At 42.3% G+C, this 26,482-nt stretch overlaps 1 long non-coding RNA gene across 1 annotated transcript in view; it reads left to right on the top strand.

The window, feature by feature from the left end:
- Positions 1-25,907, top strand: part of LOC149979942 (uncharacterized) — a 391,469-nt gene extending 365,562 nt beyond the window's left edge. The window contains exons 3-4 of the long non-coding RNA XR_016483577.1: positions 25,571-25,650; positions 25,821-25,907. This is a non-coding gene — a long non-coding RNA (uncharacterized LOC149979942). The remainder of the gene's footprint in view (positions 1-25,570; positions 25,651-25,820) is intronic.
- The last annotated feature ends 575 nt before the right edge of the window (positions 25,908-26,482 follow it).

Raw genomic sequence — 26,482 nt, forward strand, 5'->3', positions numbered from 1 at the left:
ATTGTGTGCTACTGATTGAACTGTACTGACAAAACTAAAACTTTCTTGTGCATGTGCAACATCTTCCCTCCACAACCCCACACACGACTCAAGTTCACAGACAAAATAATCCACATTTCAGACAAAATGAACAACATTTTAGACAAAATAAACATTTCTTGAAAGCATTGTTTAGTGATGGGGAATGCAGTAAGAGGCTATAAAGGTGCTGTAGATGACAGCCCCCCCCCCCCCCCCCCCCCGTGCACGTTTCAGTGCCCAACAGGTCGTAGAGATCTGATTTTTTCAGATGTCCAGTAGGAACAAGAGAACAATGATTTAGAAGAGGAGGAGGTATCTGAAGAAGAAGATGGGGAGGAATACAACACAGAGCACCAGGCATCATCTTCAAATGAAGAAGAAATCCCCAAAGATGAAAGAGAGACATTTTTGTCAAAGAACAGAAAAATAACATGGTCCTTGTCACCATACGACAACCAGGGCAGGATGGCAGCACAAAATGTCATTAGGATGACCCCATGCCCAGGACATCGCCTCAACATTCTACATGTTCATCACACCAGCCATTGAAAAAATCAGAGATGGAGATGACAAATTTGAAGGGTTTCCGTAAACATGGAGACAAATGGAAAAGGATGGATGAGATTGACCTGCGTGCCTACATTGGCTGCTAATCTTAGCGGGTGTGTATAGGTCCCGAGGCGAGGCTACTTATAGTCTCGGGGATGCCACTGAAAGTCTTTCACACTTTCTCAAGAATGCTACAATTTGATAACCGTGAGTCAAGACCTGCAAGACGTGCGAGAGACAAACTGGCGGCCATAAGAGAGGTCTGAGAGAAGTGGGTGGAGCGTCTGCCATACCTCTACAACCCAGGGCCTGAAGTAACAGTGACTGAGCAACTGGTTCCATTCAGAGGTACATTTTTATTTTCATATCTGTAATGTAATTGATTTTCACTGTTAAGTTTATGTGTTGCTGTAATATCATTGATGTATGTGATTGTTTTCTGTGACACTGATACTAATTACTGTTACTGTCCTTTCCGGCAGTATATGCCCAGCAAGCCAGCAAAGTATGGTATCAAGATATGGGTGGTCTGTGATGCACAATCCAGCTACTCTTGGAAGATGCAAGTTTACACACGGAAGCTGACCAGTGGAGGCCCGGGGAAGAACCAGGGGATGCGGGTTGTGTTTGATGTGACAGATGGACTTAGGGGGCACAATGTCACGTGTGACAATTTCTTCACCTCTTATGAATTCAGCCAGCAGCTCCTGAAGAGGAAGATCACCATGGTTGGCACAGTTAGAAAGAACAAGCCTGAGCTCGCCCCTGTACTCCTTGCAACAAGGGGGAGAGAGGCCTTCTCATCAAAGTTTGCCTTCACCCTCACCACCACTCTAGTTTCTTACCTCCCAAAGAGGAACAAGAATGTAGTTGTCCTGAGCACACTGCACAAAACGGCTAAGAACAGTGATTGTGAGGACAGGAAGCCAGCCATCATCCTGGACTAAAACCACAACAAAAGAGGCGTGGACAACCTGGACAATGTGATTGGAACTTACAGCTGCAGGAGGATGACTTCCCGCTGGCCCCTGGTCATCTTCCATAACATCATTGATGTGTCCTCATACAATGTCTTTGTGATATGGAAGAAGATCCACCCTACCTGGATGCCTGATAAGCGGAACAAGAGGAGGGTGTTCCTGGAGCAGCTGGGAAAGGCACTGGTAATCCCATACATCCAAAGAAGGGAGCGCCTCCCCCCGCACAGCAGCCTCTGCAGCGCTTGTGAAAGCTGTTCAGGGGGCTGAATCTTGTCCTGATCCACCTGAGGCTGCAGCTGGTGCAGGCAAGAGGAGGAGATGCCAATTCTGCCCCCCAAAAAAGGACTGTAAAACAAATACTATGTGCTGCACATGTGAGAAATGCATCTGCAAAGTCCATGAACACACACTTGCATACTGTCCTACATGTGCTAATTAGAGTTGATTGATTTATGTTCTCCATGTTTTTGTTTTGTATCTATTATCTTATTTTATTCTTATTTATTGTTGTTGTTTATACACCTTGTGGGTGGGGGCAATGGTTAAAAAATGGTACAGTATATAAGGATATATCACTATGTTGCCAAAAAAAATGGTTATTGTTTCCCTTCAATAAAATGAAAACTACTTTCTGTACATTTCTGCTACTTTCTTAGGCTACACAAGTGCTATCGCTTGCTTAAAAAAAGTATGTTTACACCTATGCAGTACCTTTAGCAATAAAAGTAATAAACCTCTACTTTAGTAAAGAAAACAATAATGACAGGTGTGTTGTAATAAAAATGAGTGCTGTCCACTGATTAAATGCAGTCTTTCTGCATTGTGAAGAGGGAAAACCCAGATATTCACAAAGTTTGTGATGAATGACTGGTTGTTTCTTCATGCAAAATAGATTTGGGGTTTAAAATTTAATTAAGCTGCTTTATTTTAGGGGTTTAGTGAAGGCGGGTCATTTTTTACCCTTAGGACAAGGGGATTATACAGAATGGTAAGACTACACAAGGGTTAAGTCAAATTGCCCGAAAGGCAAATGCTTGTTAATGCACTGCCAATTAGGTTGGCGTCCGATGCAGCGGGCCGTGACAGGACTCATTTTAGGTGAGTGAGAGGCGCTAGGTACATCAAGTCGATTTACCACTACTAGTCTCTCTGGACAGACGGGTTGCTTCCGGCAATGTATCAGTGCTCCAGTATAACACGCGTGTACAAGAGTGGACGAGTCGGAAAATGGGAAGAGCGTCACCGGTAACATCACCGCCGTATCTGCTTGCTGCCCTAGATAAGAATGAGCACAATCAAAGGCTATTGTAAGCCCTGCCTACACAAACTTGTGATTTGTTGGGTGAGTTGTCTGTCTAACGAGGACATTCCCCAAAATGTATTTTTATGACTAGCTTACGATGCTCCAAGATCTGATATATCTGAGACGATACCACTACTAGCCATGGATCTTTTGATCAAGTGTTAGACTAACCCATTGATTGACAGTCCCTACGTCTGCAAGGACTTAGTTTGGTGTACGCCAGATTGGGAGTCCAGTGGCATTCATCAACTGAGACAACCAAGACCACATCCTTCCCCGCCAGCTCAAACGATGCCTGAGCAGATTGAGTAGTGACGGGAGAATAGAAGGAATGCAGGAGGAGGGGGGCAACAACAGCCACACTGTCTAATGGAGTGAGAGTGAGGTGAGTGAGTGAGTGAGTGAGTGAGTGAGTGAGTGAGTGAGTGAGTGAGTGAGTGAGTGAGTGAGTGAGTGCGTGTGTGTGTGTGTGTGTGTGTGTGTGTGTATGTGGCTGTGGATGTGTGTGTCTGTGCGTGTGTGTGTGCGTGTGTGTGCGTGTTTGTTTGTTTGTTTGTTTGTGTAACACTGTGTGTTGTTTGGCATCGGAGATGTGCATCTTTAGTGTTAATACTGCTGTGACTATACAGACGAGCCCATTTGGTCTGCGCCAGTGAACATTAGTTATACTGACCAACCAACAGGCCATGATGGATGTAATGTTTGCACTTGTGGCTGATGTTATGTGGGACATTTTCTGCCCTCCATTTTATTTGTGTTTGGCCTGTAAACCACAAGTGCTCGTTCCATCAAATGAATAATTAGAGGCTTGTAATGTGGTACTTTGTTTTATGTGTGTTATCTAATAAAACACAGAAAGCTGCCATGGGGAGCGGGAAACTTCCCAACCAAACACCCACCGCCAAACACACACACACACCCAACCACAGACGCACACACACACACGCACACACACTCACACACACACACACACACACACACACACACACACACACACACACCCAACCACAGACGTAAACACACGCACACACGCACACACACTCACACACACACACACACACACACACACACACACACACACACCCAACCACAGACGTACACACACGCACACACACTCACACACACACACACACACACATACACACACACACACACACACACATACACACACACACACACACGCAGTAAAGACACATTCTGTATATTGCTTCTGCTTTTTTTTCTACAGTTCTTTATGTTTTGTAACTAAGGGCTATGGGTTTCTTTCAGAAATAAGATACATATTGTAGCCATTAATTAATATGTCTTTGTCTAAGCTAACCATAAGATCTGGGTTTCTTTCAGAAATAAGATACATATTGAAGCCATTAATTAATATGTCTTTGTCTAAGCTAACCATAAGATCTGGGTTTCTTTTAGAAATAAGATACATATTGTGGCCATCATGGGTGTCACGATCGTCATATGAATCGGACCAAGGTGTAGCGTGGTATGCGTACATTCTTCTTTTATTAAAGAAGGAACACTGAACAAACTAACAAAACAACAAAACGAACGAAACGTGAAGCTATACAAATAGTGCAGAGAGGCCTGTAATTTTCATCATAGGTACACTTCAACTATGACAGAAAAAATGAGGAAAATAAATCCAGAAAATCACATTGTAGGATTTTTAATGAATTTATTTGCAAATTATGGTGGAAAATAAGTATTTGGTCAATAACAAAAGTTTATCTCAATACTTTGTTATATACCCTTTGTTGGCAATGACAGAGGTCAAACCTTTTCTGTAAGTCTTCACAAGGTTTTCACACACTGTTGCTGGTATTTTGGCCCATTCCTCCAGGCAGATCTCCTCTAGAGCAGTGATGTTTTGAGGCTGTTGCTGGGCAACACAGACTTTCAACTCCCTCCAAAGATTTTCTATTGGGTTGAGATCTGGAGACTGGCTAAGCCACTCCAGGACCTTGAAATGCTTCTTACGAAGCCACTTCTTCGTTGCCCGGGCGGTGTGTTTGGGATCATTGTCATGCTGAAAGACCCAGCCACGTTTCATCTTCAATGCCCTTGCTGATGGAAGGAGGTTTTCACTTAAAATCTCACGATACATGGCCCCAATCATTCTTTCCTTTACACGGATCAGTCGTCCTGGTCCCTTTGCAGAAAAACAGCCCCAAATGATGTTTCCACCCCCATGCTTCACAGTAGGTATGGTGTTCTTTGGATGCAACTCAGCATTCTTTGTCCTCCAAACACGACGAGTTGAGTTTTTACCAAAAAGTTATATTTTGGTTTTATCTGAGCATATGGCATTCTCCCAATCTTCTTCTGGATCATCCAAATGCTCTCTAGCAAACTTCAGATGGGCCTGGACATGTACTGGCTTAAGCAGGGGGACACGTCTGGCACTGCAGGCTTTGAGTCCCTGGCGGCGTAGTGTGTTACTGAATGGTAGGCTTTGTTACTTTGGTCCCAGCTCTCGGCAGGTCATTCACTAGGTCCCCCCGTGTGGTTCTGGGATTTTTGCTCACTGTTCTTGTGATCCTTTTGACCCCATGGGGTGAGATCTTGCGTGGAGCCCCAGATCGAGGGAGATTATCAGTGGTCTTGTATGTCTTCCATTTCCTAATAATTGCTCCCACAGTTGATTTCTTCAAACCAAGCTGCTTACCTATTGCAGATTCAGTCTTCCCAGCCTGGTGCAGGTCTACAGTTTTGTTTCTGGTGTCCTTTGACAGCTCTTTGGTCTTGGCCATAGTGGAGTTTGGAGTGTGACTGTTTGAGGTTGTGGAAAGGTGTCTTTTATACTGATAACAAGTTCAAACAGGTGCCATTAATACAGGTAACGAGTGGAGGACAGAGGAGCATCTTAAAAAGAAGTCACATGTCTGTGAGAGCTAGAAATCTTGCTTTTTTGTAGGTGACCAAATACTCATTTTCCACCATAATTTGCAAATAAATTCATTAAAAATCCTACAATGTGATTTTCTGGATTTATTTTCCTCATTTTTTCTGTCATAGTTGAAGTGTACCTATGATGAAAATTACAGGCCTCTCTCATCTTTTTAAGTGGGAGAACTTGCACAATTGGTGGCTGACTAAATACTTTTTTGCCCCACTGTAACTCCATCATTCTTTATGAATCCATATGGTTTCTATTCCGTGTCTGTCCCACCATGTCCCCTGTCTCATCATACAATCACATAACAGTATAGTAGAAGCAACAGTGTTTAATGGCTGCATCATCTCATTCGCTGTGTTTGAGCCTTACAGTCTAGCATACAACGCTAGTGTTTGAATTAATTTAACCCTGCCTCTCTGAAGTGTATGGAGTGTACGTGAGACTAATGCACATCGCCTGACCCATCCCAGCCCATCCCATCCCAGTCCATCCCAGTCCATCCCAGCCCATCCCAGTCCATCCCAGTCCATCCCAGCCCACCCCAGTCCATCCCAGTCCATCCTAGCCCATCCCAGCACATCCCAGTCCATCCCAGTCCATCCCAGCGCATCCCAGTTCATCCCAGCCCATCCCAGTCCAACCCAGTCCATCCCAGTTCCTCCCAGCCCATCCCAGTCCATCCCAGTCCATCCCAGCCCATCCCAGTCCATCCCAGTTCATCCCAGCCCATCCAGTCCATCCTAGTCTATCCTAGCCCATCCCAGCCCATCCCAGTCCATCCCAGTCCATCCCAGCCCATCCCAGTCCATCCCAGTTCACCCCAGCCCATCCCAGTCCATCCCAGTTCCTCCCAGCCCATCCCAGCCCATCCCAGTCCATCCCAGCTCATCCCAGTCCATCCCAGTTCCTCCCAACCCATCCCAGTCCATCCCAGTCCATCTCAGTCCATTCCAGTTCATCCCAGCCCATCCCAGTCCATCACAGCCCATCCCAGTCCATCCCAGCCCATCCCAGTCCATCCCAGTCCATCCCAGTTCATCCCAGTCCATCCCAGTCCATCCCAGCCCATCCCAGCCCATCCCAGCCCATGCAGCTCAGTTGTAAGAGCACAGATGTTCATAATTGTTCAACTCAGCATACTGGTCTGTTCCCCTATGAATTAATCTGTCAGAATAGTTCCATGAATGTCTGATCGATGCAGCCATAGCCAACTGTGCATTTCAAAAATATAATTTAATCAATTTATAAGATCATAGAAATATAGATAAAGAGGCAAATGTCGATGGGTCACGGCAAGAAAATACATGAGATAGCCTACTAAGAGACAAACACCTACAGTTGAAGTCAGAAGTTTACATACACCTTAGCCAAATAGATTTAAACTCAGTTTTTCACAATTCCTGACATTTAATCCTAGTAAAAATTCCCTGTCTTAGGTCAGTTAGGATCACCACTTTATTGTAAGAATGTTAAATGTCAGAATAATAGGAGAGAGAATTATTTATTTCAGCTTTTATTTCAACACATTCCCAGTGGGTCAGAAGTTTACATACACTCAATTAGTATTTGGTAGCATTGCCTTTAAATTGTTTAACATTTTGTGTAGGCTTCCACAAGAATTTTGGCACATTCCTCCTGACAGAGCTGGTGTAACTGAGTCAGGTTTGTAGGCCTCCTTGCTCGCACACACTTTTTCAGTTCTGGCCACACATTTTCTATAGGATTGAGGTCAGGGCTTTGTGATGGCCACTCCAATAGCTTTGTCCTTAAGCCATTTTGCCACAACTTTGGATGTATGCTTGGGGTCATTGTCCATTTTGAAGACCAATTTGAGACCAAGTTTTAACTTCCTGACTGATGTCTTGAGATGTTGCTTCAATATATCCACATAATTTTTCTTCCTCATGACGCCATCTATTTTGTGAAATGCACCAGTCCCTCCTGCCGCAAAGCACCCCCACAACATGATGCTGCCATCCCCATGCTTCACAGTTGGGACGATGTTCTTCTGCTTGCAAGCATACCCCTGTTTCCTCCAAACATAATGATGGTTATTATGGCCAAACAGTTCTATTTTTGTTTCATCAGACCCAGAGGACATTTCTTCAAAAAGTATGATATTTTTCCCCATGTGTAGTTGCAAACAGTAGTCTGGCTTTTTTATTGCGGCTTTGGAGCAGTGGCTTCTTCCTTGCTCCAGCATCTTCACAAGGTCCTAAGCTGTTGTTCTGGGATTGATTTGCACTTTTCGCACTAAAGTACATTCATCTCTAGGAGACAGAATGCGTCTCCTTCCTGAGTGGTATGACGGCTGCGTGGTGTCATTGTATTTATACTTGTGTACTATTGTTTGTACAGATGAACGTGGTACCTTCAGACATTTGGAAATTGCTCCCAAGGATGAACCAGACTTGTGGACGTCTACCATTTTTTTCTGAGGTCTTGGCTGATTTCTTTTGATTTTCCCATGATGTCAAGCAAAGAAGCACTGAGTTTGAATGTAAGCCTTGAAATACATGCACAGGTACACCTCCAATGGACTCAAATGATGTCAATTAGCCTATCAGAAGCTTATAAAGCCATGACATAATTTTCTGGAATTTTCCAAGCTGTTTAAAGGCACAGTCAACTTAGTGTATGTAAACTTCTGACCCACTGGAATTGTGATACAGTGAATTATAAATGAAATATTCTCAATATGTAAACAATTGTTTGAAAAATTACTTGTGTCATGCACGAAGTAGATGTCCTAACCGACTTGCCAAAACTATAGTTTGTTAACAAGAAATTTGTGGAGTTGTTGTAAAACGAGTTTTAATGACTCCAACCTAAGTGTATGTAAACTTCCGACTTCAACTGTATATGTAACTCTCAGACTGAAGTCTTCAAGGGGTGAATTATTTGTGTCTTTTTCAATGAATAAATCAATGTAAATCTGAATTGGTTATACAGTATGTGTTATGTAACATAGACTTATGTATGGATACTTAACTACCGTATGTTTTCTCCTCCAGTAATACGATGGAATATCTTCCCTAGTGATTGCCTTGTGACATTATCATGCCCTATAAAATGTAATAAAACATGTCTTCATGCCATTAATGTTTTAATAGTAAACACTAAGCGCAGCGGAACGCTCACACACACAATGATTGTGTTTTGACAAATGTGTTTACCATTTTTGTATTGCAAGCAACTTCACTAGGCTGTGGCATCCTCCTAGGATAAATTATCAAGTGGAAGGACCCTGGCAACACACCTGACAGCAGATAGATCACCGAATACAATTCACGTACTTTCATTCCAATTAAGTGACAATGAAAGGTAACACAATCTAATGTTGGTTAAGAATGGAGGCACTCATTGTTTTTTTGTAATGCGAGAGAGAGAGAGAGAGAGAGAAAGAGAGAGAGAGAGAGAGAGAGAGAGAGAGAGAGAGCGAGAGAGCGGACGAGAGACAGAGAGAGAGAGAGACAACGTACGTAGAACACCAAATAATGCATGCAGAGCAGAATTAGGCCGATACCCACTAATTATCAAAATCCAGAAAAGAGCCGTTAAATTCTACAACCACCTAAAAGGAAGCGATTCCCAAACCTTCCATAACAAAGCCATCACCTACAGAGAGATGAACCTGGAGAAGAGTCCCCTAAGCAAGCTGGTCCTGGGGCTCTGTTCACAAACACAAACACACCCTACAGAGCCCCAGGACAACAGCACAATTAGACCCAACCAAATCATGAGAAAACATAAAGATAATTACTTGACACATTGGAAAGAATTAACAAAAAAACAGAGCAAACTAGAATGCTATTTGGCCCTACACAGAGAGTATACAGCGGCAGAATACCTGACCACTGTGACTGACCCAAAATTAAGGAAAGCTTTGACTATGTACAGACTCAGTGAGCATAGCCTTGCTATTGAGAAAGGCCGCCGTAAGGCAGACGTGGCTCTCAAGAGAAGACAGGCTATGTGCTCACTGCCCACAAAATGAGGTGGAAACTGAGCTGCACTTCCTAACCTCCTGCCCAATGTATGACCATATTAGAGAGACATACAGTGCCTTGCGAAAGTATTCGGCCCCCTTGAACTTTGCGACCTTTTGCCACATTTCAGGCTTCAAACATAAAGATATAAAACTGTATTTTTTTGTGAAGAATCAACAACAAGTGGGACACAATCATGAAGTGGAACGAAATTTATTGGATCTGTCAAACCTTTTTAACAAATCAAAAACTGAAAAATTGGGTGTGCAAAATTATTCAGCCCCTTTACTTTCAGTGCAGCAAACTCTCTCCAGAAGTTCAGTGAGGATCTCTGAATGATCCAATGTTGACCTAAATGACTAATGATGATAAATACAATCCACCTGTGTGTAATCAAGTCTCCGTATAAATGCACCTGCACTGTGATAGTCTCAGAGGTCCGTCAAAAGCGCAGAGAGCATCATGAAGAACAAGGAACACACCAGGCAGGTCCGAGATACTGTTATGAAGAAGTTTAAAGCCGGATTTGGATACAAAAAGATTTCCCAAGCTTTAAACATCCCAAGGAGCACTGTGCAAGCGATAATATTGAAATGGAAGGAGTATCAGACCACTGCAAATCTACCAAGACCTGGCCGTCCCTCTAAACTTTCAGCTCATACAAGGAGAAGACTGATCAGAGATGCAGCCAAGAGGCCCATGATCACTCTGGATGAACTGCAGATATCTACAGCTGAGGTGGGAGACTCTGTCCATAGGACAACAATCAGTCGTATATTGCACAAATCTGGCCTTTATGGAAGAGTGGCAAGAAGAAAGCCATTTCTTAAAGATATCCATAAAAAGTGTCGTTTAAAGTTTGCCACAAGCCACCTGGGAGACACACCAAACATGTGGAAGAAGGTGCTCTGGTCAGATGAAACCAAAATTGAACTTTTTGGCAACAATGCAAGACGTCATGTTTGGCGTAAAAGCAACACAGCACATCACCCTGAACACACCATCCACACTGTCAAACATGGTGGTGGCAGCATCATGGTTTGGGCCTGCTTTTCTTCAGCAGGGACAGGGAAGATGGTTAAAATTCATGGGAAGATGGATGGAGCCAAATACAGGACCATTCTGGAAGAAAACCGGATGGAGTCTGCAAAAGACCTGAGACTGGGACGGAGATTTGTCTGCCAAACAAGACAATGATCCAAAACATAAAGCAAAATCTACAATGGAATGGTTCAAAAATAAACATATCCAGGTGTTAGAATGGCCAAGTCAAAGTCCAGACCTGAATCCAATCGAGAATCTGTGGAAAGAACTGAAAACTGCTGTTCACAAATGCTCTCCATCCAACCTCACTGAGCTCGAGCTGTTTTGCAAGGAGGAATGGGAAAAAAATTCAGTCTCTCGATGTGCAAAACTGATAGAGACATACCCCAAGCGACTTACAGCTGTAATCGCAGCAAAAGGTGGCGCTACAAAGTATTAACTTAAGGGGGCTGAATAATTTTGCACGCCCAATTTTTCAGTTTTTGATTTGTTAAAAAAGTTTGAAATATCCAATGAATGTCGTTCCACTTCATGATTGTGTCCCACTTGTTGTTGATTCTTCACAAAAAAATACAGTTTTATATCTTTATGTTTGAAGCCTGAAATGTGGCAAAAGGTCGCAAAGTTCAAGGGGGCCGAATACTTTCGCAAGGCACTGTATTTCCCTCAGATTACACAGATCCACAAAGAATTCGAAAACAAATCCAATTTTGAAAAACTCCCATATCTACTGGGTGAAATTCCACAGTGTGCCATCACAGCAGCAAAATTTGTGACCTGTTGCCACGAGAAAAGGGCAACCAGTGAAGAACAAACACCATTGTAAATACAACCCATATTTATGCTTATTTATTTTATATGGTGTCCTTTAACCATTTGTACATTGTTAAAACACTGTATATATATAATATGACATTTGTAATGTCTTTATTGTTTTGAAACTTCTGTATGTGTAATGTTTACTGTTATTTTTTTTGAAATTGTTTTTCACTTGATATATTCACTTTATATATTATCTACCTCACTTGCTTTGGCAATGTTAACACATGTTTCCCATGCCAATAAAGCCCTTGAATTGAATTGAATTGAGAGAGAGAGAGACAGAGAAAGAGACAGAGAGAGAGAGTGACAGAGCGAGAGACAGAGAGAGTCATAGAGCGAGAGAGACAGAGAGAGAGAGAGACAGAGAGAGAGAGAGTCACAGAGAGAGAGAGAGAGACAGAGAGAGAGAGAGTGACAGAGAAAGAGACAGAGAGAGAGAGACAGAGAGAGAGAGAGAGAGAGAGAGAGAGAGACAGAGAGAGAGTGACAGGGAAAGAGACAGAGAGAGAGAGACAGAGAGAGAGACAGACAGAGAGCGACAGAGAGAGAGACAGAGAGACAGAGACAGAGAGAGAGACAGAGAGAGAGACAGACAGAGACAGAGAGAGACAGAGAGAGAAAGACAGAGAGAATGACATAGAGAGTGGTTATTGAGTGCAGCTCTTCATTACCCCCTAGTGGGTTTAGAGACTCTAGACGCCAATTGGACCATTCTGTGCCTGTCTACATGGTTTACAGGTGCAGGTAGCGACAACAAAGAAAGCTGAGGATAATCGTAAAAATCTGCTGCAGTCAACAGCACATTGCCCCAATTGATGAGTAGACAATTATTGATTTCTGCAGTTACACCTACCCTGCATCATATCCCACTTCATAACTAGAGACACAGTAATACAGCTGTGAGGTTAGCTATAGTGATATAGTTATTTTAGCGGTTACTGAATCAACTCCAACACATGCTGATGGCCCAACACTCAAGTTGTTTGCAATTTAGTTGTCCTTTTCTTTGCTAGTACTATCTGGTCCCCTGGCGTAGACTCTGGTTCCTCTCCGTTTGTTTACTGCCACTCCATCTGTTAGTCGGTGTGGTGTCATCACACAGAGAGAGAGACAGAGAGACAGAGAGAGAGAGAGATAGAGAGATAGTAGGCTACCTGTTAATGAAGTGTGAGTGTCCCTCCTCTTGTTAGCTCCCCAGCATCCCACTGCCATCTAATCTAGCCACACAGGACAGCCAGGTGATGTTAATCAGAGAGAAGCTGCCTTACATGTCAACCCACCGCTACAGTACCACTGACACATCACATCACACCACAGTCTCTCTCACACATGTGCACGCACACACACACACACACACGCACCCACACACACACACCCACTTCCACTGCCACAGATGAGGTGATAATCTCAGATAGGAGGAATGTTCTCGAAGGAAAAAGGCATGTTTATGAACATGTCCCAAATGGCACCCTATTCCCTATTAGTGCATTACAAGGCCAACAGGATTCCAGTCAGAAATAGTGCACTATATAGGGAATAGGCTGCCATTTGGGATGCAGCCATGGTGTCGCTGATATCTATTGTAGATAGGATGAATGTCCTCTAAGGAAAAGAGCAGGTTTATGTTTCCAGCCTGAAGCATTGGCATTGTGCTATCAAAAGCATCAAAAATGCTGTAATTGTGTGGTGGCACTAGCATGTCTTTACAGCATCTTTGTAAACATATTGTAAGTGTGACTGAGCGAGGCGTGTTTTAATCCTTTTACAAATTAGACATGGTAAAAATAGAAAGAGTAAATAAATCCCAGAGAAGAGCGGTCAGCAACATATTTACATGTAAACAGGCCTATAATTCCCAGCATACCGCAGGGCTCATTCTTCTGGTTGTTTCATTGGAATAGAGGTGAGAACCTTAGACTTAATTTTGGCCTCAAGGAAGGCCTTTGTGGTTTCAGAGAATGGCTGCACAAGCTTCCCTGTTGTTCTAATTGTTCACACATAAAACCAGCAGAAGCTTCCCTGTTGTTCTAATTGTTCACACATAAAACCAGCAGAAGCTTCCCTGTTGTTCTAATTGTTCACACATAAAACCAGCAGAAGCTTCCCTGTTGTTCTAATTGTTCACACATAAAACCAGTAGAAGCTTCCCTGTTGTTCTAATTGTTCACACATAAAACCAGTAGAAGCTTCCCTGTTGTTCTAATTGTTCACACATAAAACCAGCAGAAGCTTCCCTGTTGTTCTAATTTTTCACACATAAAACCAGCAGAAGCTTCCCTGTTGTTATAATTGTTCACTCATAAAACCAGCAGAAGCTTCCCTGTTGTTATAATTGTTCACTCATAAAACCAGCAGAAGCTTCCCTGTTGTTATAATTGTTCACTCATAAAACCAGTAGAAGCATTAATAGAAAAATATACAGACCTTGAATAATCTCCTAGTACCATTGTAGAGAGGTAGCCATTGTAAAAAGGGGAAAGGTAGCCATTGTAGAGAGGTAGCCATTGTAAAAAGGGGAGAGGTAGCCATTGTAGAGAGGTAGCCATTGTAATAAGGGGAGAGGTAGCCATTGTAGAGAGGTAGCCATAGTAGAGGTAGCCATTGTAAAAAGGTAGCCATTGTAGAGAGGTAGCCATTGTAAAAAGGGGAGAGGTAGCTATTGTAGAAAGGTAGCCATTGTAGAGAGGTAGCCATTGTAAAAAGGGGAGAGGTAGCCCAGTGTGAACCACACCACTGCTATCACAGATAATTTAGTAGAGGTCTGGGGGAAAGGAGCAGCCACATGCCTAATTACAGATGGTAATAACATAGATAAAAATAATACTGGCTCAGTATCAAAGGTCAGGCGACCAATCATCAACATAGGGGGGAGGGGGGTTACCAATTGCAAAACAAGATGAGAGAGAGAGAGAGAGAGAGAGAGAGAGAGAGAGAGAGAGAGAGAGAGAGAGAGAGAGAGAGAGAGAGAGAGAGGAGCGGGTAGCTAATGTTATTCCAGACCTGTGGTTTGGGTAGGGAGGGGGAAGCGCTGTGGACAGCCAGCAGATGTTGGCTAAATGTAGCCCAGATGGGACATAACACTTTCCCTCCTCAGCAGATCACATCCATGGGTCCTTTGTGACTGAAAAGAGTGTATCAGCGCGTGTCCCTCCCCTTTAATGGAAACTGGAGATTTACGGCTCCTCTTGCCTGTGGGCCCTACAGTCCCTTTCCAATCTGCTGGGAATGTACCCCTGGTCTGAGAACACATTAACTTTCATGGACGTTTTCATCTGTCTTCAAAATGGCAGAGATTATCGATCATATATCTATGTTTTCAATTCATCTACATGGAGAGTAGTAGTTGATTATGATGCTCATTGTCATATGCCTCACACATACACCCCCCATACCTCTCTCAGTGTTGGTGCAGGATACTCACATCCATGTCGTAGAGTGTAACAATGCTGTGATGGATGAGATAACCATTGTGCTATCTAGCTCTGAGTAAAGGTGTAGCTGTCTATCTCTATACTTGCACTATATGAAGATGTACTGAGAGTGCATGGTATATAGATAAGGCTTTGTGCTGTCTGTCAAGCTCTGGATAATTCTCCTCACTTCATCTTAGCGAGGCTCGGAGATATTTGTCTCTCTTCTGCGCTACACGGTTTGGAGAGGCAGGATGACAGAATACAATTACACTCAAGGTAGAAAGATCAGCCCATATTAACAATGAGAGCAAAGTATTCTCATGGGTATTAATTCTGTGGAGGCAGAGGGACAGAAATGTTTCACTGTGGTGTTTCCCAAATGGTAACATATTCCCTATGTAGTGCATTAGTTTTAACCAGAGCCCTATGGGCCATTTGGGATGTAGTCAGAGTGTTGTTTTAAGGTGAATTGAAGGCAGTTTATTGAGAGACAGGGAACTTGGTCCGCATGTGGTGCCACCCATACTAATGTCCAGCACATGAAAACACAAACATTCCAGGGATTCCAGTCAGTTGTAAAACATGTTTACAGCTTGGACCAGTATAACTGAAAGGCAGTCAATACTTTACAAGCGGAAAGAAATGTTTCATTATCCAAATAACGGTTTGATTAATTATCCCAAATAATAGTATTTGCGGATATTGCTATAGTTCACCCACATTACTAAATTACATATTGGTGTCCTTACCCTGTAAGCAGTCTGTGGACAAGCTATGACAGCAATCCATGCTATGACAGCAATCCATGCTATGACAGCAATCCATGCTATGACAGCAATCCATGCACTGCACTGCTTACAGGGTAAGGAAACCAACATGTAATTTAGTCATTTCTGTGAATTATCCCTTTAACAGAATTGTCAACATTCGAAAAGTTCCTCAATGATCCAAAAACTAACCTAAACTTTTCAGTTTGTATTTTCTAGGAAGTGTCTATATTCTCCTCCTCACACAATTTCATGGTCAGGGGATGCCTTCCGTCACCCTTATCCCGTATTAATATTTAATATTTCACATTTTCAGCCTAAATGTTGTGCAGTTTTATTGAGGTTATTTCAGGTTAAGTGCATAGCTACTTTTCCACAATACTGTTTGGAGTTTTTTGGTCCTCAACAGAAGAATTAATCATTAGCACAATTTCTGTCAGCTAGTGAGATTGTGGCACATTTTGTATTTTTTGTATATTTCATATTTAAATAGGCAAGTCAGTTAAGAACAAATTCTTATTTAAAATGACGACCTACACCAGCCAAACCTGGATGACGCTGAGCCAATTGTGCGTCGCCATATGGGACTCCCAATCACAGCCAGTTGTGATACAACCTGGAATAAAATCAGGGTGTCTGTAGTGACGCCTCAAGCACTGAGATGCAGTGCCTTAGACTACTGTGCCACTCGGAAGCTATATTCCTAGTAGACCATTGCTTTTAAAGCAAAGAGCAAAATACTGCACACCATAGACTATCTGCTTCGGAATTAGGTCATGTCTGAAACCCATAGTTGGAGGGGAAATATCATATCCTTATCAGCAATCAAGTTGATTACTGTACATAGAGAACCAACATGGACACCATGAGTAGAATGTTTTTGAGTGGATGTTCCACTATTTACTGCACTGTTTCCTTGAACTGTTAAATGTGCATTATCTGTTGTAGTAGATATTTCGGGTCAACGGGGGCTGCTGGCCTGTCTACACTGTTCAATATAAGTCCATGAGAGTCATAACGTAAAAAATGCTGTTGCTAAGAGAAAAATATAGCTGATTTCAGTCCCAGGAAATAAGAGTAAACCCTCAAAATAGGATCGGAAGTAATGAAGCCGTTTAGCTGGGCCTCTGAGGAGATTGCATCCAAAATGGCACCCTATTCCCTTTTAAAGTGCACTAACTTTTACCAGGGCTCTGGTCAAGAGTAGTGCACTATTAAAGGAAAAGAGTGCCATTTGAGAAACGACCATATCTATCTGTTGCTCATCCTTTTCTCCAGATTTATCACACTCTTTCTTGAAACATTTCTCAGACACATGAATTTTTCTGCTTCCTGCAGATTTCTACTGAGTTTCATAAATAAGCCCTTGGTTGTCATTTTCCAGTCACACTGTTTCTGATCACAGTCAGATTCCTATCCAGTCACTGCATGCAAGCTCACTATTGCAGTCAAATTCTATGCTCATCCATGGAGTCTAAGGATGGATTTAGGATTTTATGTTCCAGTCTTGGCTAGAGTATGTTTTTCATGTGTGAGAGATAGAGAAATAGAAAAGTTGCGTGCTTGAATGTGTGCATGCTTGTGTAAGCCAACATATCAACAAAGTAAAACAAGTTATAGGTTAAAACTGTTTCCTTATTAAGTATGTTTTATAATTGCAGCAATGTTCTCTGCTAATGTCATTGTTGATCACAAAAGAAAAGAGCATGTATGAGAGCTCTTGGTCACAACCATTTATTTGGTTTTGGTGCCAATTTAAACTTGTTTTGGAGTCCACACTAATTTATCTGTTTTTAATTCATCCATGTGTTTATTTAAAGCTAAACTACAAGGTGATCATTTTTAAGAGGTAATGCTAAAGTTAGGCTAAAGGAATGTAAAATGCTTACTTAGTTTTTTCTCGTAAGGTAGAGGGTCGGGCGCTTCATGTTTCCTAGTCGGAGACAGGCAAACGGACAGGGTACGAGAGGAAACTGACATCAACGGGTGGATCCACACATGAAACAAAAAGACACCTAAAAATGAGATACAATAAACATTTACAAACCAAACAGTCTCCTTTAGGCAAAGTAAGCAACTTAATGACTTGATCTAACTATGAATGTGAAGAAGCACGATTGCTAATAAATGCAAGCTCTCATCTGAACATGAATAGCCTACATAGACAACTTTAATCCAATTAAATTTTTAGACTACACATGACAGTGTGAGATGAACAGTACCGGGAATACATTGACATCAATTCTAAGGGACAATGGATGAGAGTGCATCAGCAAGCAGGTCAACCAGTGGAAAGTTATTAAAACCATTTCTATTGAAATTAAGTTCCCTCTGTCAGTCTGCAACTTTTGCGTTCATACCCTCATTATCATTCGTGTTATAAGTACTCAAGCCAATGCAAACACATGCTAAAATCCAACTTTTTTTTCATGCACAACATCTGCCTATTGTAGGTCCATCTAATTCTATCTGCCGGCACTTGGCTTAATCACAATACCACTGCCATATATTTGGGGGCCATATTGACCTATCGGCAGTCCTGTGTCCTCTGAAGTATGCTTACCTATGTCCATCGATGTGGCAGGGCATGAAGGAGTCCGGGCGCATTGAATTTGCATTCGAATGAGGCCTGGGCTTGGGCTGTTCGATGACGATATCCCAGGTGACTATTTTGTTGTTGTCGGCAGTGTCTGGGCCCTGAGAGGACAGGCCTGTTTTATTTTCATTTCCCCTCTTATCTTGTGATTTCCAATAGCTCTACTTGGCCTGCAGTGGTCCCTGGGAAAGCCAATCAATAGCCAGTTAATGAGTCACTTTGGAGGTGAATGAGGATTTAGTGTGCACATTGAGTCAGAGCTTTACAGTAAGAAACATTGGTTTGAGTCTCCAATGGCACCCTATTCCCTATAAGCCTATAGTGCACTACTGTTAACCATGGCCCATGCTGCTCTGGTCAAAAGTAATGCACTATATAGGGAATAGCCAGGGTGCCATTTGAGATACAGACACTGTTTGCTGCTGCACTCCTCGTATGGGTCAGATGCACATTAGGAGAGCATGAAGCAACAGAACTCTGACAATATGTGCTTTCTTTACAGGGCACATAAAGGTCACACAGGTTTAGTGTCTGTGTTTACCTCACGTTTGTCTTCAAGCTATTGACTTTTTATCCCTCCCAATTCGCTTATTTTCAGTGCCTTCTGGTATATAACTGATTAATAAGGAATGGTACCATTATGAATCCGGGCTATAGCTATGTGTATTGTAGATAATGTTTGTAATGGATTTTTAAGATGTGAGATTGATTAGAGCTAACGAACGCAGGCTATGCTTGTGGCCCGAGACCTCATCAAACAAGAAATAAACAATATTTGCTATTGCAGCAATAGTTGCATTTTATTGAATCATCTAGAATTCTTGAAAAACAAGGAAATTAAATAAATTAAAACCTCTTAAGGATCTCTACAGATCGGTGTCTCACCCACGGGACGGTTGAGCTAACATAGTCTAATGAGATTAGCATGAGGTTGTAAGTAACAAGAACATTTCTCAGGGCATTAACATATCTGATATTGGCGGAAAGCTCAAATTCTTGTTAATCTAACTGCACTGTCCAATTTATGGTAGCTATTACAGTGAAAGAATATCATGCTATTGTTTGAGGAGAGTGCACAGTTATGAACTTGAAAAGTTATTAATAAACAACATTTGGGAGGTCCTGATACAAAATGTTGAACAAAATGTAATGCTTCATTGGATCAGTCTAAAACTTTGCACATACACTGCCACCATCTAGTGGCCAAAATCTAAATTGCACCTGGACTGGAATAATACATTATGGTCTTTCTCTGGCATTTCAAAGATGACGGTACAAAAAAAAAAGACCAAAAAACGGTTGTTTTTTTCTTTGTATTATCTTTTACCAGATCTAATGTATTATATTCTCCTATATTAATTTCACATGTACACAAACGTCAGTGTTCCCTTTCAAATGGTATCAAGAATATGCATATCCTTGCTTCTGGTCCTGAGCTACAGGCAGATTTGGGTATGTCATTTTAGGCAAAAATTGAAATAAAGGGGCGGATCCTTCAGAGGTAAAATAGTGGTGGGTGTTTTAAGTAGAAAACACATTCATTACCTCAACGAATGCAACGTGCTCCTGGAGGAAAAATAACCATAATCCTTCTCGAAACAGCATATCAAAACACATTTTATTGGTCACATAAACGTGCTTAGCAGATGTTATTGCGGGTGTAGCGAAATGCTTGTGCTTCTAGCTCCGACAGTGCAGTAATATCTAACAAGAAATGTTTATCTCAATCTCTTCATTCAAAGACTCAATCATGTACACATTTACTGTCAGTTGTGGCTGCTTTGTGTGATGTATTGTTGTCTCTACGTTCTTGCCCATTGTGATGTAGTCTGTGCCCAATAATGTTTGTACCATGTTTTGTGCTGCTACCATGTTGTGCTGCTACCATGTTGTGTTGCAACCATGTTGTTGTTATGTTGTGTTGCTACCATGCTGTGGTGTCATTTGTTGCTGCCTTGCTATGTTGCTGTCTTAGGTCTCTCTTTATCTAGTGTTGTTTTGTCCTTTTTGTTGTGGTATGTTTTGTCCTATATTTATATTGTATTTATTTTTTATCCCAGGCCCCCATCCCCGCAGGAGGCCTTTTGCCTTTTGGTAGGCCGTTGTTGTAAATAAGAATTTGAAATGCCAAATCTAACTGCCTGTAACTCAGGCCCTGAAGCAAGGATATGCATATTCTTGGCACCATTTGAAAGGAAACACTTTGAAGTTTGTGGAAATGTGAAAGGAATGTAGGAGAAAATAACACAATAGATTTGGTAAAAGATAATACAAAGAAATAACCAACCCTTCTTTTATATATGTTTTTGTACCATCATCTTTGAAATGCAAGAGAAATGCCATAATGTATTATCCCAGCCCAGGTACAATTTAGAAGATGTTTTTCAGTCTCTCGGTCCCAGCTTTGATGCACCTGTACTGACCATGATGATAGCAGGATGAACAGGCAGTGGTATGGATGGTTGATGTCCTCGATTATCTTTTTCACCTTCGTGTGGCATTGGGTGCCGTAGGTGTCCTGGAGGGCAGGTAGTTTGCCCCCGATGATGCGTTGGGCAGACCGCACCACCCTCTGGAGAGCCTTGCGGTTGCGGACATTGCAGTTGCCGTACCAGGCGGTGATACAGCCCGACATGATGCTCTCAATTGTGCATCTGTAAAAGTTTGTGAAGATTTTAGGTGCCAAGCTAAATTACTTCAGCCTCCTGAGGTTGAAGAGGCTCTGTTGCACCTTCTTCATCACACTGTGTGGGTGGTCCATTTCAGATTGTCAGTGATGTGTACGCCATGGAACTTGACGCGTTCCTCCTTCTCCACTGCGGTCCTGTCGATGTAGATGGGGGGTGAACCCTCTGCTGTTTCCTGAAGTCCACAATCATCTCCTTTCTTTAGTTGACATCGAGGGAGAGGTTATTTTCCTTGCACCACACTCCCAGAACCCTCACCTGTCGTCTGCAAACTTGATGATTGAGTTAGAGGCGTGCTTGGCCACACAGTCATGTGTGAACAGGAAGTGCAGGAGTGGGCTGAGCACATACCCTTGTGGGGCCCCAGTGTTGGGGATTAGCGAAGTGGAGGGGTTGTTTTCTACCTTCACCACCTGGGGGCGACCCATCAGGAAGTCCAGGACCCAGTTGCACAGGGCGTGGATCAGAACCAGGGCCTCGAGCTTAATGATGAGCTTGGAGGGTACTATGGTGTTGAATGCTGAGCTATAGTCAATGAACAGCATTCTTACATTTAGCCTCCAACACTCTATTCAGCAATTTGGATGCAGTCTATCACAGTGCCATCCGTTTTGTCACCAAAGCCCCATATACCACCCACCACTGTGACCTGTATGCTCTCGTTGGATGGCCCTCGCTTCATATTCGTCGTCAAACCCACTGGCTCCAGGTCATCTATTAGTCTTTGCTAGGTAAAGCCCCGCCTTATCTCAGCTCACTGGTCACCATAGCAGCACCCACCCGTAGCACGCACTCCAGCAGGTACAGGGGGGCAAAAAAGTATTTAGTCAGCCACCAATTGTGCAAGTTCTCCCACTTAAAAAGATGAGATAGGCCTGTAATTTTCATCATAGGTACACTTCAACTATGACAGACAAAATGAAATCCAGAAAATCACATTGTAGGATTTTTAATGAATTTATTTGTAAATTATGGTGGAAAATAAGTATTTGGTCACCTACAAACAAGCAAGATTTCTGGCTCTCACAGACCTGTAACTCTTCTTTAAGAGGCTCCTCTGTCCTCCACTCGTTACCTGTATTAATGGCACCTGTTTGAACTTGTTATCAGTATAAAAGACACCTGTCCACAACCTCAAACAGTCAACCTCCAAACTCCACTATGGCCAAGACCAAAGAGCTGCCAAAGGACAACAGAAACAAAATTGTAGACCTGCACCAGGCTGGGAAGACTGAATCTGCAATAGGTAAGCAGCTTGGTTTGAAGAAATCAACTGTGGGAGCAATTATTAGGAAATGGAAGACATACAAGACCACTGATAATCTCCCTCGATCTGGGGCTCCCCGCAAGATCTCACCCCATGGGGTCAAAATGATCACAAGAACGGTGAGCAAAAATCCCAGAACCACACGGACCTAGTGAATGACCTGCCGAGAGCTGGGACCAAAGTAACAAAGCCTACCATCAGTAACACACTACGCCACCAGGGACTCAACTACTGCAGTGCCAGACGTGTCCCCCTGCTTAAGCCAGTACATGTCCAGGCCCATCTGAAGTTTGCTAGAGAGCATTTGGATGATCCAGAAGAAGATTGGGAGAATGTCATATGGTCAGATGAAACCAAAATATAACTTTTTGGTAGAAACTCAACTCGTTGTGTTTGGAGGACAAAGAATGCTGAGTTGCATCCAAAGAACACCATACCTACTGTGAAGCATGGGGGTGGAAACATCATGCTTTGGGGCTGTTTTTCTGCAAAGGGACCAGGACGACTGATCCATGTAAAGGAAAGAATGATTGGGGCCATGTATCATGAGATTTTGAGTGAAAACCTCCTTCCATCAGCAAGGGTATTGAAGATGGCTGGGTCTTTCAGCATGACAATGATCCCAAACACACCGCCCGGGCAACGAAGGAGTGGCTTCGTAAGAAGCATTTCAAGGTCCTGGAGTGGCCTAGCCAGTTTCCAGATCTCAAACCCCATAGAAAATCTTTGAAGGGAGTTGAAAGTCTGTGTTGCCCAGCAACAACCCCAAAACATCACTGCTTTAGAGGAGATCTGCCTGGAGGAATGGGCCAAAATACCAGCAACAGTGTGTGAAAACCTTATGAATACTTACAGAAAACGTTTGACCTCTGTCATTGCCAACAAAGGGTATGTAACAAAGTATTGAGATAAACTTTTGTTATTGACCAAATACTTATTTTCCACCATAATTTGCAAATAAATTCATAAAAAATCCTACAATGTGATTTTCTGGATTTTTTTTCTCATTTTGTCTGTCATAGTTGAAGTGTACCTATGATGAAAATTATAGGCCTCTCTCGTCTTTTTAAGTGGAGAACTTGCACAATTGGTGGCTGACTAAATACTTTTTTGCCCCACTTTATATTTCCCTGGTCACCCCCAAAGCCAATTCCTCCTTTGGTCGCCTTAACTACCAGTTCTCTGCTGCTAATGACTGGAACGAATTGCAAAAATCACTGAAGCTGGACACTCATATCTCCCTCACTAACTTTAAGCATCAGCTGTCAGAGCAGCTCACAGATCATTGCACCTGTACATAGTCCATCTGTAAATAGCCCATTTTGCTCCTTTGCACCCCAGTATCTCTACTTGCACATTCATCTTTTGCACATCTATCACAGTGTTTAATTGCTAAATTGTAATTACTTCGCCACTACGGCCTATTTATTGTCTTACCTCCCTAATCTTACCTCATTTGCACACACTGTATATAGATTTTTAATATTGTGTTATTGACTGTACGTTTGTTTATTCTATGTACAACCCTGTGTTGTTGTTTGTGTCACACTGCTTTGCTTTATCTTGGCCAGGTTGCAGTTGTAAATGAGAACTTATTCTAAACTGGCCTAACTGGTTAAATAAAGGTGAAATATATATATATTTTTTAAAGAATGTAAAAAATAATACATAAAAAACAAAATACTGCAAAGTTTCCTAAGAGCTAGTCGCGAGGACGCCATCTCCGTTGGCACCAGGGACTATAGCGTGGAATTATCATACACTGTTGAACGTCCAATGAGATGTCTGGAATCCACTGAGATGTCTGGAATCCAATGAGATGTCAGGAATCACATAAGATATCTTGAATCCACACGGAAGAAATGTGTTTCCTTTGCTTTTTCATTGCCTTCTGTTCGACAGTTTATGTCTTGTCAGAGCCCAGTCAGTGGTGAGAATGTACAGTATTTGTTCCTGGATCCATTATGAACGAGACTTTCCCTTATTATGTGAGTGTGTGTGTTTGTGTTTGTGTTTGTGTTTGTGATTGTGTGTGTGTGCGTGTGCGTGTGCGTGTGCGTGTGTGTGTGCGTGTGTGTGTGTGTGTGTGCGTGCGTGCGTGCATCTGCGCTTGTGCGCGTGCGTTAAAGAGATGCCAATTAGAATATTTTTTTCCAGGGAGTAAATGAATTGGCCTGAAAGGACTGCCTGACTAATCCATTTCAGATGGGTTGCTTTTAGAGTGATGTCTCGACTCAATCATAGACAATACAATTTGCAATTTGTCCCTGTAAGTGTATGTATGGCTCTCTTTTGGGTTAGTTGGGCTACTGGTAAAACTGCAGAGTTGTGTGTAGTATTGCTTGCATTACATTATCAGTGTGAGTTACAGAATAATATAATTCTTGCCTCTGAGATTGCCATTTGATCGCAGCCATTGTTCATATTCATGACTTCGCAAACGGTATTCGTTGAAGACTTCACAAGTTGCCATTGCACTCATGTTAACTCACATTTGTACCAATTTAGCTGCTTTTGGCAATGGAATACATGTATCAGTAAAATATGCAAATGTCTGTTTCACTTCATCTCCACTTTGTTCTCCTTAATTAGTCTCTATTAGCTCGTCCCAGTCTAGGAATTAGGCGCATCGTTAATGCTTCACAGACACATTCTTTATGCTGTATAAGCACATTATATTATGGCAAGCTTGGTGAGTTAGTTCAAACATGTTCTCACATGTATTCTTCATTATAATATCAATTATCATTTGGAGCTTTTCCTGTGGCAATTGTCTATTTTGATTGAATGCCTCATTATTGAACTATCTATCTGAGAATGGAACTAGACACACTAGCTATACACAGAACTAGCTATACACAGAAGTTCAGAAACCACATTCCACCGACAAACCCTTATTCCAGTGGTTATCAGTGTGTCAGGGGTGTCAATAATGACTCAATCCCATATTTAGTTGATACACAGACCCCATTCACATCCAAGTTCCTGGGTCTTTAGTGTAGACCTACAGTATCTGTACATCCTCTGTGTTCTCCCCAGGCACATTCGTTTCACAGAGGAACATCCCCGCCAATGTCAGAGGTCACTGACACTTTTTCTTCCACCAGACTCAGTAGACTATAGAGTCAGATTATAATCTTAATCTGACTAATAATATACCCTCCCACCCTCCACACACACAGTTCTCCCTGCAGTATTCTGTTCATACTCCCATCCTGCTATTCTTTCAGCACCCGGGATGGTGTTGCAGATAAAGCAGAGAACAGAAGGGAAGGAGATTACATCTTGTGGATGCAGGCCAACAACTCATGTAAGCAGTAATGTGTACCCCCTCAGATAGGGAATGTAGTTCATGATTAAAACATACAGGTTAATGCCTTCACCATCACCACAACCAAATTAATTGGATGTAGTAAACAGATTGTGTTTAAGTCACTCAATTTTTGTTGTTGTTTTGTTGCCTAACTCCACTTTCTTCAGGGCTTTTCCCTGTCAAGGGAGATGTAAAGGCTTTCCTCCTCTTCCTCTGAAGAGGTGTAGCAAGGATCGGGCCAAGATGCGGCGTGGTAAGTGTCAATGGTTTTTAATATGAAAAACTCAACATGAACACAAATGCAAAACAATAAACATGAACAAAACCGAAACAGTCCCGTGTGGCGAACAAACACAGACACGGAAACAAACACCCACAAACAAACAGTGAAACCCAGGCTACCTAAATATGATCCTCAATCAGAGACAACTAACGACACCTGCCTCTGATTGAGAACCATACTAGGCCTAAACATAGAAATCCTAAAATCATAGAAAAACAAACATAGACTGCCCACCCCAACTCATGCCCTGACCATACTAAATAACGACAAAACAAAGGAAATAAAGGTCAGAACGTGACAGGAGATGTCCAAATCATTGGTCCATTTCTCTTGGGAGGATAGAGTATCAACTACTTCTGTCCATTTTTTAAATACATTTTGGGAGTAATATTTCTTGAACTCAGGGTCGAGAAATTGGCTTAGCTCTGAGATACTGTATGTTGTTGCTTTGGGTCAAATTGCAATTTAGATTTAAGTAGCTGTTTAATCTGTAGGTATTGAAAACTTGAGAAGCTATTCAAATGAAAGCTATCCTTCAACTCCTTA

The sequence above is a fragment of the Oncorhynchus mykiss genome, chromosome 10, assembly GCF_057628025.1.
Source record: "Oncorhynchus mykiss isolate SJ-2025 chromosome 10, ASM5762802v1, whole genome shotgun sequence".
NCBI lineage: Eukaryota > Metazoa > Chordata > Actinopteri > Salmoniformes > Salmonidae > Oncorhynchus > Oncorhynchus mykiss.